Below are 16,112 nucleotides of genomic sequence, written 5' to 3'. Positions count from 1 at the left end.
TTGAAAATCCGTCAGCAGCAGTGTGAGCATCACAGACACACAGACTAGTGAGCTGCAGGCTCTCAGATGAGCTGTGATGTCCTAGTGAAAGATGTTGTAGGTTACGAGGTCGAGTGAAGAAGTGGTTGTTTTTGACATGAATTAAAGATAGGTTTGAGCACGGCTGGGGCTCTGTCGTGAAAATCCACTTTCAACAAACTGAAGAAACAACAGAGCTGGAGACACTGCTGAGATTTGGAAATGGCTCAGAGCAGATTGTACCGATGGAGAAGCACACCTACTGGATTTAAGACATTGATTTTTCTTACTTTTGTGAAAATCTATCAACAGCAGTTTAATTTGAATTTTTTTAATTATACTTTTTAAAGACATTAAAAGGGAGAGGAAAAAATCATTATAAACTTTAGGAAATTTGAAACAACAAATACATAGAACTCAGTAGAGCACTTATACCACAAACAAACCACAACAGTCCCTATAAATTAAATCAAGCAACAACAATTTACTGATCTCAGACCCTAAACATGCCTGATTTCTGTTCATCAAAATCCATGAATTATTCTCTGAGAAAATGGTCAAATAAATGTCGTAAAACTCCCAATCGCACAATGTTAAAGATCCATGCCATAATTCCTTTAGTTCTCTCTTAACCAACGTCCCATCCTTCCACCAATTTTCGTGGAAAAAGGAAACAGGGAGCAAATGCACACACTCAAATGTTTATTTTGCCTGTCCACTTCATTATATGCACACATATATTGGAGGCAACTAAAATTTTAAGTCAAGTCCAATTTTATATAATCCAGTATCCAAAACTTGCCTCAAGGGCCTAAATGTATAAAGCATTATGACACCTTTAGTCATTAGGCCGCCAGTTTTCTTTATACATCTATTATTCGTGATTCGAATAGAACACAGTAATAACCTCCCTCATTTCCATAATCCTGCAGATAAGGAGAGTGGCCACTAACATCCCCGAGCAGAACATTAAAGTTTTCAAATCCTGACTGGATACTGTGGCAATAGCAGCTTCTCATCACAGAAGGTGCTGAATCATCTTCCAGCGACAGCTTGTTGGTGGAGCTGTGGATGACAACACTTTACTGTGTGTGTAAGATGCCAGCTTTGTTGCAACTGTGGCATTAAAAACATTTTAATGGTTCACATTTTTATGTTTAGCACACCTGCTCCGAAACACATGAACTGCACGGTAACAGAAAAGCACATATACACAGCTTTAAAAGTGCAATAATCTCAATTCCCTTCTCTTAAGCACATAATAACACTACAGAGTGATACACTAAAGAATAATAACAGATTTCTTGTGTTGTTGAGCACTTTACTCTATAAATCTATCGAGTGTCCTTAAGATGGACAAGACGGGAGAGCAGAGAAAAGGAACGACCTTTCAGAAGTGCTGATATAGCACTGCAGGCAGAATGATAGTACATACACCGCAAAAAAACAAAAAGAATTGATGGAGAAAAAGAGAAATAATGCCACATTTATAGGTTTATCTTCTGTATTGTTCTAGTTTGCCTAGAACAAACATCTTCTGCATGATAACAAACTTCAAAGCCCCACAGCGGTAGCCACTTTCCCCATTCTTTTCCTGTTGTGTACCAATCAGCTGTAAGTCTGTTTTTCTGTGTAATCTCTGTGCACCTTCCACCTCTTCCTCCCTCCTCTCTTCCTCCCAACCTTGTTTCTATCCGAGTGAGATGACTCAGGGAGCAGCGAGGGGTCCAAGATATTTGCATGGGTACCTCGCCTCATTTCCTTCCCTAATGGGAGACATGGGAGCGTGGCAGCAGACTGAAATGGGGGCTGTGGGACAGGAGATCGGTCGGTGGGTGGGTGGGTGAAGGAGGTTGACAGAATGAGACAGGTACAGAGTGTTAGATGCAATGAAAGGAAAACAGACTGAAGGATGGAGTGTGTTCAAGCAGGCTGGTGGGCACTGGAGAACACATTAGCATGAAAATAGCAAACAGCCAGTAATGCAAATGATGCACATTTCCACAAGTGAGTCATTTGTACCCTAAGTGTGCTGATTAAAATTGAGGCAACACTGTGATTCATTGTTGCTTGTGCTTTGTGACTAACTCAATCTAGACAACCCCTCCTCCTCCTCCTCCTCCTCCTCCTCCTCCTCCTCCTCCTCCTCCTCCTCCTCGAGATGTGGGATGGTTCACTGATTCATCCACTCTGCAAGGACAGCAATGTTGGTACTCTTACCTGTGTACTTGTGTGTGGAAGCATGTGTGGTATGGGTTTCTTCACCGTTTGGTGGTGGGCAGTCAAGCACCGCTGGCTGGCTCACTCCAGTAGAGGAGAGGCCCACATATCATCCCCATGACAACACTACAAACACTTGCCAAAATGAGTACCTCTACCTATCTAAGTCATTAGGCAGGCAGCCACTGATGCATTACCCATCATCAGATGGTGCACAATAAACAGCTAGACCCTCACACACAAACAACAAAGCAATACAAACACAGTCTGAAACAAAAAACGACTGTGGTGCCAATCCATAATTTTGACTGCACAAAAAGACCCGTGGCAATTAATGGGAGTGTTATACAGCATAAATAGACGCAATAGGTCCCAATCCCTGCCTGCACCCTGTCCTCGCCGTGAGACTCTCACCAAATCACCCAGCTGCAGGAGGTGATTTGGACCTGCGAGCATCCCTGTTTGCCATCCATCTGGTACTGCACTGCTGGGGAAGGGTTCAGTGTGCGTGTGCTTCTGTTTGCAGCAGTGAACGATTGCATGCCAGGCCCCTGGGCAAGCACCACTCTGTGCAGAACCTAATGCTAGCGTTATTGCTCCCCAAGGGAAGTGGGGCTGGTATCCCAGTACAGCTGAGCGGGCTCCAGGCTGAAGGGGGGGAACCATGGAGGCTAAGTCTGAAGGGATGCAAGAGGAGTTTGCCAATCATGGAAGTTTTCACTCAGGGTAACGCCTACGGCAACAGTGAGAGGAAGGAAGGGAGGAACTGTACACACCAAGGAACAAACATCAGTCTCAGGCTTCTGCTGTATCACTGCATTAAAACAAAAATACAAGCACGTCTTATCCAATAGCCAATTACTGTGACAGTCTGGAACAGGACATTTCATATTGACATTCATTAGACCATATTTGCCTAATAGACTCCTGTCTCCCTTAAAAAGAATACTTCATTACTATTCACTATATACTCCAATGAGATTGAGGTCACCACAAAGAGACTAATTTTAATGGTCGAGATGTTCCTGACTTCAGTAAGGGTCAAGTTTTAAAATGCCTGGATCCTCTAACTTCCCATGAAGTGAACACTTAAGTGTCCCCTCATACAGAGGACGGCAGAAGTATCTGTCGAATGGCTGAACAGCTTTGGAGACCCACTACCACCAAACCTCTGTGACATCAGCAATGAGGGTCTGCACAAATTATGTAACTTTTCGCTTCTATTCACACCAATACATTATAAAACAGTTACTGTCCAGACAAGGGTTTTACCTCTGACCAATCTCTTGACCATTCACATAAACTGCTCCTGCCAGTGTAAACAGGAAGCAGATTGTCTACTCTGCAGTTGGTTGCTTAATTGCAGAAAATACTGCAAACCAGGAAAAGCAATGGTGAAAAGAAAGACCAGGAATTTCTTTGTTTGGACCGACAGTGTGGTGAAAGAGTTGTTAGCCAAACTTCACTTCCACCCCTGGTAGTTGATTTATGACTAGACGTGAGCAATTGCAAGTGTCTGTATCATTGTTTCCCAAATTCTTCATTGTAGGGGTTTGAAAACTCTGGAATAATGTGGACGTCAGGCATTAAAAGGTCAAAACAAAGTAGCATTTTAAAGCTAAAACACACTTTGACATATATGCCCCCTTTGCAAAGTCTGTAGTCAGATACTTGGAGTGAAAATGTAGACGAGGGTTGACTTTTTTTTTCTTCTTTTAGGCTCTTTTTTGATCACTTTTTTGTCCAACCACTAAATGCAAGAACTATGATGCCTTCGAGGAGAGTCATGGTCCGATTGAACAATGTACAAACTACTTCTGAGTTTGCTCCAGCCCTTGATGCCTCTTTGCCTTGTAAATGTCTTTGAAACGCTAACACAGGCTTTCTGTTGAAACATCTTCAAACCCAAAGATGAGTTGACGCTGATGACACCATGACTTATTTCCTCTCACCTTGACAAAGCTCCTGTTGAGTCACTGAAGACATACACCATCGTTTCTACAGGCAGGTGCTCCACGTGACTAGTTAGCTGATCTTGAAGTGTAAAATTGGTAGAGTTACCCCTAATTAATCTATTTATGAGTGGTTCCCCTGAGCAATCTGTCAGTCATCAGGTGAGGACCAAAAAACTGATGATATTTGAGGTTGCGCTCTAATGATGGCGATTGTGGTTGCAGCATCACGCTCTTTCCCTGTTAAAACAATCATCTCCTCGGTCCTCCTTTAATTGGGATTGACATTTAAATGAAGTAGTTAATGTGTGCCAAGGACAGAGTATGCCGTGTTAACAATTAAAATGCTGCTTAATGGGGCATGCCAGAGCTATTTTGAGTGCATGTTGTGGGAGAAAGAATAGGGCATACTCTATTAGTCAGAAACCAGAGCGTTTCCCTGAAGTGGGCCAAGGTCAGAGCTACTCCTTCCGTTCTAGGCTAGCTGCTCATCATGCAGGCTCTTCAAACCCCTGACTACAGTCATTAACATAAACATCAACCTGGGAGAAGGCTTTTAGCATACAAAAAGTGGCAATCGAGAATATTCTGTCATTTATGCAACACCTCTCTAAGCATGTAGAAATGCGAGGGCTCGGAAGTGCCCTCGGGGCCCATTACTCGTCTCTTTGAAAGACAGGCCTCCTCTCACATCTATCTGGCTCTGTCTCGGATATAAAAGTAGTGTATGTCCAGGGTGTTAGGTACCAAGGAAGTTGGACTGACTTGGCAAGAAGTGTGGGGCTTAGGAGATCAGAGTGGACAAGAAAAACAGGCAAGAGAGAAGGAGGTGTAGCAGCCGCCAAAATCAGAAGTTAGGAGTAAGGGTCTCAAAGGCGTATGTGTGGACAGGAGGGAAACGAGATGGCGCACAGAGAAGGTTGTGCCAGAGAGAGGTGGAGGAGGAAGTTAAATACAAAGCTCCAATGTATGCCCTTTCCACCAATCCCATCTTTCTGCCTTCAGCCCTCTAAATGCTCCAGTGTGCCCCTACGTCCTGGGCCAGAGGGGGAACAGGACTGTGCTCTGTGCTTTCCCTACCTTGTGCAGGGTCGGTCTCCCTGCAGGCAACCTTCAGTGTGTGCATTAGGGGTTAGATTTGAGTCCAGGGCTGTGTGTTCATGTGCCACAGGAAAGTTTACAGTGGAGGAGGAGTACCTTGATATAGGCTGTGAAGTGGGCAGCCTGTGGGCAGCCTCTCAGGCAATGACTGAGCACAGTGTCAAGAATATGAAAGTGATTCCTAGCACTTGCGACATGTTTCCAGCAAACTTGTGAAATGCTCACGTGTGACTGGCATCAGAAAAGTTGACATTATCCTTTGATGATAGCCCTGGCATTTTGGAGTCGTGTTGGTGAGATTCTGGATGCATATTTTGTGAATTACTTTGCATTAAAACAGCTATAATTATGTAAAATGTGCTTTAGAGAATGTAACGAGATTGCAAAATAAAGCAACATGGCATTTCAATTCCACCCCTTCAGATAAAACACTACCAACAACAGCGGGTTATCTTAGCTGAATCTAGTTGATGTTATATTTAATGGACAGATATGATAGTTAGTTTCCTCATATAACTCTCACTAAATTGACCATATACGAATAACATTTATTGGTCTTATTCTATTAATATTTGGTATGACTGTACTATGTATATTATATTCTTTTGTCAGTTTGCATTACTTGATATACTCAAAGGACTGATTGAGATTTTATGGACTTGTCGTCCTGAATAATGAGCCCTGATTACTTGTCAGTGATCAGCCCCTTGAAAGGGCTTAAATATAAAGCACTTAATTACTAATGCTGCACAGGAAATCTATTGGTATGGAGATTTCCCCACCTCATCGAAGGTGAACATCTCCTGGGATCTATTTTAATACAATCACATCCATGTCCGTATATGTCTCCAAGTAAATTTGCATTTATGTGAGTAACAGACAAAGTGAGACAACACAAGAGGTGATCTGCAGCCTTGAGGTTGTCTTGTTCAGACGTTCCCTCCTGTGTTTTCTGTCTAGGTTCGCCATCGGAAAACATTACCAGAGCCCAGAGCGAGTGTGTTCTCTTTCAGCACAGTGATCTAGTTATTGATTTCCTTCAGACTTTCGTGGTTCAATTTGGCTTTGAAGAAAAAGAGCGACTTGTTCTGATCCTTTCGTTATTTCTTAGAACAGAGTCACTGAGGCGTCACTCTGCCGCAGATCCTGTACCACCCTGTTCACACGACAGGCAGTATTACGACACAAGAAGAAACAACCCCGCATCATGTTACCCTGAATTTTTTTGGGGGGGGTTTGTATGACAGCCTGACAACTGTAACAACTAAATAGAAGAAATAAAGTTCTTTAAAATAAAGGTTAAAAGATTTTGGACAGATATTACATTAAGTGTGAAAAATGTAATTCTACAGAAACATCATCACATTTGTTAAGACCAGTCAGACTGGTTCCATTACTGCAAAGAAATGCATCCTTTTAAAAAGAGTGGCTGTATTAAGCTTGGATCAAGGGTGCTGCACAAATGTATTAGTGCAAAGCAGACGTGGACTATCTGGATCTAAAGTCAGCATCTGTTCTTTCCTCTCTTCCACAGCTTTGGTTGAAAAAACTGAGAGTTGGCTACACGCTCTTCCAGAGAGCAGGTGCATTCATTTTCCCCCTCTCTTCATCTTCTGCCGTGCCCCCTCTCTGACAGCGGTGCCGTTACCATTGTTAACCCCACCCCAGCAGCCCCCCGTTTGTCAGCGAAAACGCTCCCAGGAGCGGAGCACTGACAGATGACCCTTCTATTTACGGAGCGGAAAAGAATATATGGTTCAATTATAGGTTCTGTCAACCCAGTATGAGTTTGTGATGGCCTAAACGGAGCTGGCGGGAGATAAAGTAAGGCCGATAACTAATGTAGTACAAGTGAAGATCATTGTGGGTTCAGCGTCTGCTGCCTCGTTTACTGTGCGTAGCTTTCTCTAAATCTCAGGGTGTTTTCACACCTGAAAGTCCGAACCATGGTCTGAACCATGGATCATGTCATTGTTATATTGTTTACATTTGCTTTGGTTTCATATTGTAAGTTAGGGAGAGGACATAAGACTTTTGTCTACCTATACTTGACAATGATTGGTTTGTAAATGGGCAGACATACATACAGTCAGGGTGTTGTAAATGCTCAGGTTTCTGTATTTACGTAGCACTTTTCTAGTCTTGATGACCACTCAAAGCTCTTTACAGCACAGTTTTGCCATTCACACATTCATACAGTGCATCTCTCTCTCTCTATCATACACACACACACACATACACTCAAACACTTCTGGCACAGCAGTCAGGGGCAATTTGGGGATAATTTCAGTTATTTTATTCCTTGAATTTCGTTTTTCAGCTCGGAGGGACCTTTTAACTTTGTTAATTTTGTTGCCACTGTAATAACATCATGATATTACTACCAGCAAAATGAGTGATCTCATCATTCAAACATTACATCATCGAAGGTGACGACTACAAGCAATCCTATGAGCTGCTCAGCTTCTTTTTCTTTTTCAACTTTAGTCTGAAAGAAAAATAAGTCTGGAAAAAAACAGATCACAGACTGCAAACGATTTAAACTACGGTAAATTTTTTCTGTTCATTGGTCAGACAACATTTTGTCAGGTCCAAAGGCCAAACAAGGTAGAAGTGGAGTGGGCTCAGAATGGCAAACCCAAACAAAAATGAATAGAGTTCAAATTTAACTGTGAAAGGTAGTAGAAGTACTTGTCAACCTTGCCAGTCAACTCTGGATAGGGCGGATGTGTACTGTAGAGGCAGTGACTCACCAAAACAGGTCAGAGATGCTGGGAGACACGAGGAGAATCAATGCAGTTAACAGACAAGATTTTAGTAGATCAGCGATGTGACGTCGACGTGTGCGTCAGCTGCGTGAGTGAGGAGCCGCTGTCTGGGCTGCTGCTGCAGGGCTAAGAGGGATTTTAAACAGGAGGAAGTGGTGTTAATGTGCGATCTTGAAGAGTAGAGAGCTGGCCTTTCTTTCTTCATCCACTCTCGGCCCACCAGTTTGACACAGATGATAAGAGGCCCCAAGCAGAGTGCAAAGGCACATCACCCACACACGCTCGTTCAGCAGGAGAAATGAAAAACACCTCGGCTATAAATGAGAGAGGAAAGATAGAGGAAGATACCACGGGGGGGGGGAAAAAACCTACAAACACAAAATGAAAACTGTGACCGTGGAAAGAATAAACAAGCTCAGTTTCCTAGAGCCGCTTAGTCCACATATGGTAAGAGAGTGATAATCTGACTTTTAATCAAAGGCCAGGCCACCACTGATAGGTTTGCTAAGCCCCAGTTCATTGTGAGGAGGTGGCAGACCCGGATGAAAGAGCGGGGCTGAATGGTATGAGCGACTCTGAGTCAGCCGCTACGTCAATGGTGGCATCACAAACCCCCGTCTTCAGCATCACCAAAGCTATCAGGCTGCTGGGGCGACCTGGGTCACACCCATCGACATCCAGCCTCCTCCGCGTGGCCTGCATGGTTCACGGAGAGGCACGCGCTGAAAATGGAGTGCGTGCCTCAGATCCAGGCCTCCAGACGGTGGAGGTTACTGTGATCAGCATGGATTAGATGTCTTTCTGGCCTGATCAATGAGAGATGGAGGCTGGCAGGGGGGGGGTTGTTGGTGGCTTGGTGGGGTGGAGGAAGCTTTGGCACCACCTCCTGCAGGCTGTAATGACTCTGATAGCTGATATCTATTGCTGTGGGAGGCAGGATAGGAGCTGTTTGTTCAGGAGATAAAACAGATCCTGCTCCTGACGGACGGGAGCATGGATGTAAGCTGAAGAACCACGGACAGACAATCCACAGAAACACACAGGCTTTATGTCTCATTCAGGGTGAATTTAAAAGTGGTTTCATAAGGGGACTCTAATGGCTGAAATTCTAGTTTCCCTGATAAAATTAATTTTCTGAGTAGAATTGTTGGAGAAGCAGCATTAACAGATTTGCTGCCGTTTTGCTGCTTCAACAAGAAGCAGCAGAGTGTCGAGAGAATCACACGTCCACTTAATGACACAGGTATGAAGCATTTCTGCCTCACAAAGAGCTCTCCAAACTCAATCATGTCGTGTCAGAGCAAATACTCCACAATGGCGGCTGTTTACGTTTCAAACTCACAGACTAAAAAAAGATTTAGGGCTTCTTCTTCATTCAACAGTGTTTCATAAACGACACACACACTGGAAGGTGTTACTGTGATGGAACGACGAGGCTCACGGGTACAGACAGGTACAGGTTCACTCCATATCTGAGCGTAAAACAGATGACACATATCTGCGGGGGGGGGCCTGTCGTACCTGATGGCTGCTTGTGCTACATATTCATCATTTGCTGCCATTTCACATTTGGGTGAGAGCAAAATACCTTCAGCCTGCTGTTTAATAATGGTCTTTTCAGATTATGTGTTTTCCTCAGAAACCTTCTGCTAAAACATGTATGTCACAATAGATATTTCTATTCTGAGCTTTATCTGCTGTTTACTGTACACCTCCACTAAGTTGTGCTACACAGCCCAGAAAAGGACAAGACAGTTAAATCATTGGAAGCAATAATCTCAATTGGTATTGTAATTACCTGATAGTTAAATGGACAACATGCAACTCCGGTTGTTAGGCGTCTTTTAATAAAAACAACAAAACACCTAGTTCGATGATGTCGTGAAGCAGCGTGGGATCATGGGAGTTGCTGTCTTCACCACCATTGCCGATGAAAATCTACCTGACCTGTCAGGTGCAAATCATGTACATGGTTGAGGTTTTATTCAAGTTAAGCAGCGAATGGCAATGAGTAATCGTGATTAATTACAAGTGACAACTACAAGCAGTGGGAGGAGAAAACAGCCGACTGGATAACTGGCTAACGGTGTGTTTTTACTTCGTCACAACGTTGTTTTTCCTAGAAGTTATAACAGAGACGGGCAAAGCCGAATGTGACGCAATTAAAGGGCGACTAAAATGAAACGCCCCATTACCTTGAATAAAATTTAGGATTTCTCTCGGTTTGAACATAGTTGGAAACATTTTGGATGATGCAAGTACACAAGTCAAGAAAAAAATACTAGATGAGTATAAACCAGAGGCAAAGTGGCGTAATGGCCAAATTGTGCTAAAAAGCAGAATATCATTCAAAAGCTTTTAGAGTGCAGGGTGATTCTGACATTTACCCTCTGAATAATCCCTATCAGCTAAATATCTTTTACTTAAATTAATGCATTTCACTCATTCAGATTTAGCCACCGAAAGAGCACGAGCCTGTAAAGAGCGAGAGTATTATTCCTCACTGCAGCACCGCCTGGGCTTTCACAGTAAAAAGACAAATCTCAGCACTTATCACATGAATACTGCGATTAGAATCCTGACAGTGGACAAGTGATGAGGACAAGGGATCAACATACTTTATCCCGACTGAGAAAACTATTCTTCTAATGTAATGAGTAATGAGGGGTGACAGAAAAAGAAGAGTAATATTTTCCCCTCTGTTATTAATGGTGACTATTATGCCCTTGAGCAAGGCAATAAACCCACAGCACGTTCGTCAGAGCTCCACTGAATGACTGTGGTTGTGCCAGAGATTAACGTGTGTAACTGAACGAACACCTGAATGGGCGTTGCTACGAGAAAAAAAAAAAACATTTATGCTCAAGCCATACAAAAACATACAAAAATAAATAACATAAATCCCACATGTATGTGCAGAGTAAGCAAACAATATGAATATTCATGAAAGCTGTCCATAAGAGCCTGTTTCTGATCAAATGTGTTCAGCCTCCACCCTTCCTGGTCCTGCTGAGGGCAGCTGGCTGCAAACAAGTGGTCTATTTAGTGTTTGTTGTTGTTGTGTGGAGTGGCTATGGAGGTTTACCTGGCCAAACACACTGAGCCAGTGTTCCGCGCCAGAGCTCCGTCACTCACCAGCCGCTCAGCAGCATAAACGCACCACTGTGTGCACGCGTGTGTTTGTGTAAATGAATGTGCAGCGCTAACACTGGGGCCACTGTCAGTGTGAGTCACTAGGGTATCTATAGCTGGTGGCAGTGAGTCGAACTCCTGGTGCTTTCTGTTAATGAGGGTAATGATTTCATAACACCCAATCAAAAGGAGATCAACTGGAGCTCAGTGCAGATGCTGAATGGAAAAGAGGATTCTGTGACTCTACTGTAGGTGGATCTACCTTCTTTTCCCCTTTCTTCTACATGCTCTAATTCCTCGCTCTCAGATCACCTACTGTTTTGGACACGGGACTTAGAGGGGAGAGCGAGGCGCAAAAGGTGTTATGAGATAACGGGAGGGGAGTGACACAATGACACAGAGAGGGAGAAAGTTAAATCCACACCCGGCTTCCCCAGGGGTCAACAGTGTCACCCCTGCAGCTCCCCCACCGAGGAATAGGCAGACACTGCTGAGTCTATCCCCAGGCTCAGCACCTCCGGTAAGGTGTGCCAGTCAGCCAGGCAGGCAGGGGGCTTGGGGGAGGGAGGATGAAAAAGGGCAGAGGCCTGAGGCATGCTCCGTGCAGCTGTCAGAATCTGTGACCCCCACCCAGTCAACCCCCACTGTGTCTATGCCACCGACAGACAGTGGAGGGGCACGGAGGTCGAAGAGCATCCGCACTTTGTCGTTCCTTCTCTCAAAAGGAAAGTGTTTATTTGTTTTGATAGAGATTTTCTCTTTTCATTTCACCTATCATGCAAACATATTCTCGTCCTTTCACCCCCTGGAGGGTGCATGTAATTCATCAAGTTTCCTTGTTAAAGTCATTTGTGACACAACATCCGAATAAACGTGGGGATGTTTTTTGAACTTTTTATTTGCATCCCCCAGAGGCCATGTTGAGCAATGACTTATAAAAATAGCCCTTGGTTGAAACATATTGCACAAAAATTTGAAAAATTGTTGTGACGTTAGGAAGCACAACTATTTTTGTTGTATTATAACTTAATTATTTGTGTGCATCACATCAACAACGCACACATTACATCATACCGTCACAATAATATACTTGTTTCTGCTTATATAATGAAGTTGTGGGGCCATGTAAGTATTGGATATGACAGTGTTGCTCTACTTGGTAATGACAGAACAGTGATGTCCACCAGTGCCAAGCCTCCCACCGGCTAATTGGGAATTAACTGTGCGTTTGTATTGGCAAGTGAAAACACAGCCAGCAAGTACATCACAGTTTAAGCACTAAACTTTTCAGACAATCCCGCTAAAGGTCACCGAGCTACTGCGATCACTTTCAGCGCAGGATGAAATCATAGCAAGCGGTCGCACAGAGAGAGAGAGAGAGAGAGAGAGAGAGAGAGAGAGAGAGAGAGAGAGAGAGAGAGAGAGAGAGAGAGAGAGAGAGAGAGAGAGAGAGAGGTCGACAAAACATCCAAAACGTGTGTAGGAACTCTGTGTATGGAGCTGTGGGCTCCAGCTGTGTGTGTGTGTGTGGCTCAGCGTGAGCAGCCTGGTCACCTTGGCTCAGCAGGTGATGATACCATAGAAAGCAGCAGCAAGGAGGAGCACCACCGGAGGGTGAAAGCGAAATAGCGAGAGGCCACTTGTGCCGCAGATGAGCAAAAACACGGAGAAAATTACAACTTGAGAGGCAGCGACGCGAGAACAAAGCGGCTGACAGTAAAACTAAAAACACTGGTTTTGAATAAGATGCCTCGCACATGCATATCTCTACACAGAGATTTGACAAACATCAGCAGTGAGAGGCACAAATTCCTCAAGATACAAACATGAAGTTATGTTTGACAAGGTGCCTGAAGGTATATATTTAGAAAAACGTCAATAATAAACAATGGTAATCGCACCTAAACTCATGCTAGAAGTGTCACTGAGTCAAAGCAGAACTCTTATATTGAGACTGTGACTCCTGTGCACGTACATCCATGGAGGACGTAGGTGTGGGTGCATTATTGTGGAATACTGAGGTGGTTCAGATGAAGAGTTGTAGATGAGATGAAGAAAGATCACGAAAACATGGACTTTACTGTCAGTGTTGCAATGAAAGTGTCACCTTCTAATTTTTCTATCATAATGAGAGTCAGCATTTTTCTCTGTCTCTCCCTCTGTCACAAAGACTTTTTCCTTCGTCAAACATCCAACCCAGACTTGGTAATAATGTTCATCAGGGCTGCAATAATTAATCCATTGGTAATATTATTGTTAAATCTAATGAATATGAAGAACATAAATGCATTGTTAAATGACTTATCTACTCCTGAATTCAGAGCAGCAAATGAAACGTAACTGCACCACAGTTTGAACTTTAGTCTGAGCTGCTGCCGCCTATTTTCTTGTTAAATACAAATAGAAATGTTGAGAGGAAAATGCAGCCTAATAACTTTCTCAGTTTAACCAAATTTACCCTCAAATTAGAACACCAACACAGAACTTCACATTATGCATGTGAGACAACATCAGAGTCAGAGTCAAACACTTCATGCTCTGAAGGAACTACTACTCTGTTGTTAGGATTTACTGGGAAACCATAACATTCCAAAGCAAAATGAAAAGAGAAGCTTTTTCCATCTTTGCCGCCTCGCTTCTCTCATGTGTGTTCACCATAATTTAGCTGGCTTGACCTGGATGGGATGGTTTTTAAGTAACGGCCAACAACTGACACAACGCCAGAGTTTTCCACGCACGTCCAGACAGGATGTCAATACTGCATTCATTGTAATCCTGAAACCAGACGTCCTGTAACAGCTCGTGACAAATATGTGCACCATCACACAGCATCTCGCTCCTCTAGTCAAGGTAAAAGCTCTAAAATGCCAAAGTCCCTCTAGCAAAAGGTGAATAAATAAATAAACAACAATAAAAGACGAATGACTGAGAGAAACTTATTGCACATTTAATCACAAAAACAAGACGGATTGCAGTATTTATCAGCCAGGGCCATTCAGTGGGAGAAGCCAACTCGAAAAAGGTGCTGGACATAAATAAAGTCACAGACACAGAGCAGCTGCAGTACGTCAATTTCTCTAAATCAATACTGTGATATTTCACTTCATTCATGAGAAAAAATTCTGCTTCAGAGTTTCACATGTTTCCCCATGAACCTGCTCGCTTTACGAAGCCTGACTGATGCCAACATCTAAGCAACATCTCTCTCTCTCATCACATATGTGATGATTGTTTGTGAGAATCATTTATTAATGACAACACAACCAAGTTGGTGGAATTCTTTCACTGCACAACAATCTAAAGCTCATGTCAGCATGAAAGTTGACAAAGACATCGACATACACTGCAGTGACACTACAAAATGCCACTAGACAATACAAGGGCAGCACAATATCACATACAGTAACATAACACTGCAGATACTTTCAAGTGCATGTTCAAGAATTCCTTCATGAGCAAGAGGCTGTTAAATTCTGTCATTATTGACCATAGTATATAATATATATGAGTATGTATAGGCATAAAAATGCATTTTACAAGCAAGCAAAGTTGCCCACGACAATGGGGAGGAACCTGTAACCAGTCAGTTATGATATAAGCTCGTCATTAGGACATGTCAATATAAACCACAGGGAACATCTTTTATAAATATTATTTCATAAACTATACCAAAGGCGAAAAAAAACCTCTCATAAGTCTGATGAGGTCAAAAGTATTAGAGTCCATACTTAAGTCTGCATAAAAGAAACTGTCAATGACTCAAATTGATTTTCCTGGAAAGAAAAGTGAATATTTTATTTGCTATAATGACACAAAATGTCATCTCAATAGGCAGCAGTGCGGAGCAGAACGTGGGGGAGGAGGAGAACTTATTGACCATGTCCAGTGGAACACTATTAAATAAGATGAGGGCAGAGATGGAGCACATGAGAGAAGGAAATGATTCCAATATTGACCTGCAGCTGAATGTGAACATGTAACTTCAGTAGACATCTTTTTTGGTTCGATATTTAAACTAAAAACGCCCAAATATATGATACAGCATCCAAACGTAGTGATGTTAGGGTGCCTTGGTCTTATTTCGTATATTCTACCTTTGCATTTTGTTGTTTTTTGATTTATTTTTCATATTAACTCAGCAACGTATCAATTTAAGCCTCATAATCCCGTTTAAAGTATTTTTTTTTTTGCTGTGGGATGACAAGTGTGTGGAAAAGGGGGGTTAGAGGTCCCGCGCTGCTGATGCGCAATTCCGCATAAACTCAAAAAAAGAATTCCTCCAACGCGCGGATCATTCACCGATCCAAGCAATGGAGCGAAATAAAACTTTACAACAATGCATGTTTAATTCACCCCACTATAAGAAACTATCGCATCAACAGCCAAATACAAACTTTTTTTTTGCACATGACGGTATTGATCCACAACAGAAGAGGAGACGAGGCGCTCTGTCTTACCGGTCCCGCTCCGTTTGGTCCGCGCTCAGCAACAGTGGAGACAGATTAGAGGTCTGTGGACCGACGGCCAACCGCTGCCAACGCAAAACGCTGCTCCGTCCAGTGCAGCGGTTTAGTCAAGACAGAGGCAGCGAGGCAACACTCAGGGCAGGAAACGTCTTTTCGCAGTAAAAGCACAGAGCGGGTCTACACAGGTGGAGAAACAGCTGTCACCGCCACAGCTGTGAAGTTTGATGGACGTTTGGAGATTAAAACTAATTTACGAGGGTGTTTGACTTGGATGTTTATCACTGACAAACACAACCTCTCAAAGTTGACCTCTGTATTGTACAAATAAACAAACATGTATCAAAAAATGAATATCAAAAAACAAAAGCTCAACATTTTTGTGCTGGCTGTACAAATGATTTCTGTTCTTTTTCTAACTGACTTCATGACCCACTAAGGCAATTTTATAAAAAATA

At 43.0% G+C, this 16,112-nt stretch overlaps 1 protein-coding gene across 2 annotated transcripts in view; it reads right to left on the bottom strand.

Moving 5' to 3' along the window:
* The window catches only part of znf385c (zinc finger protein 385C), a 133,119-nt gene extending 117,358 nt beyond the window's left edge, over window positions 1-15,761 (bottom strand). For both annotated transcript variants that reach the window (XM_035181889.2, XM_035181890.2), the window contains exon 1: window positions 15,649-15,761. The gene's annotated coding sequence lies outside the window, so the exon portion shown is untranslated. The remainder of the gene's footprint in view (window positions 1-15,648) is intronic.
* Window positions 15,762-16,112: the final 351 nt, after the last annotated feature.

The sequence above is a fragment of the Hippoglossus stenolepis genome, chromosome 16, assembly GCF_022539355.2.
Source record: "Hippoglossus stenolepis isolate QCI-W04-F060 chromosome 16, HSTE1.2, whole genome shotgun sequence".
Classification (NCBI taxonomy): Eukaryota; Metazoa; Chordata; class Actinopteri; order Pleuronectiformes; family Pleuronectidae; genus Hippoglossus; species Hippoglossus stenolepis.
Note: the sequence above shows the minus strand (reverse complement) of the source record. Positions and strands in the feature narration are given on the sequence as shown.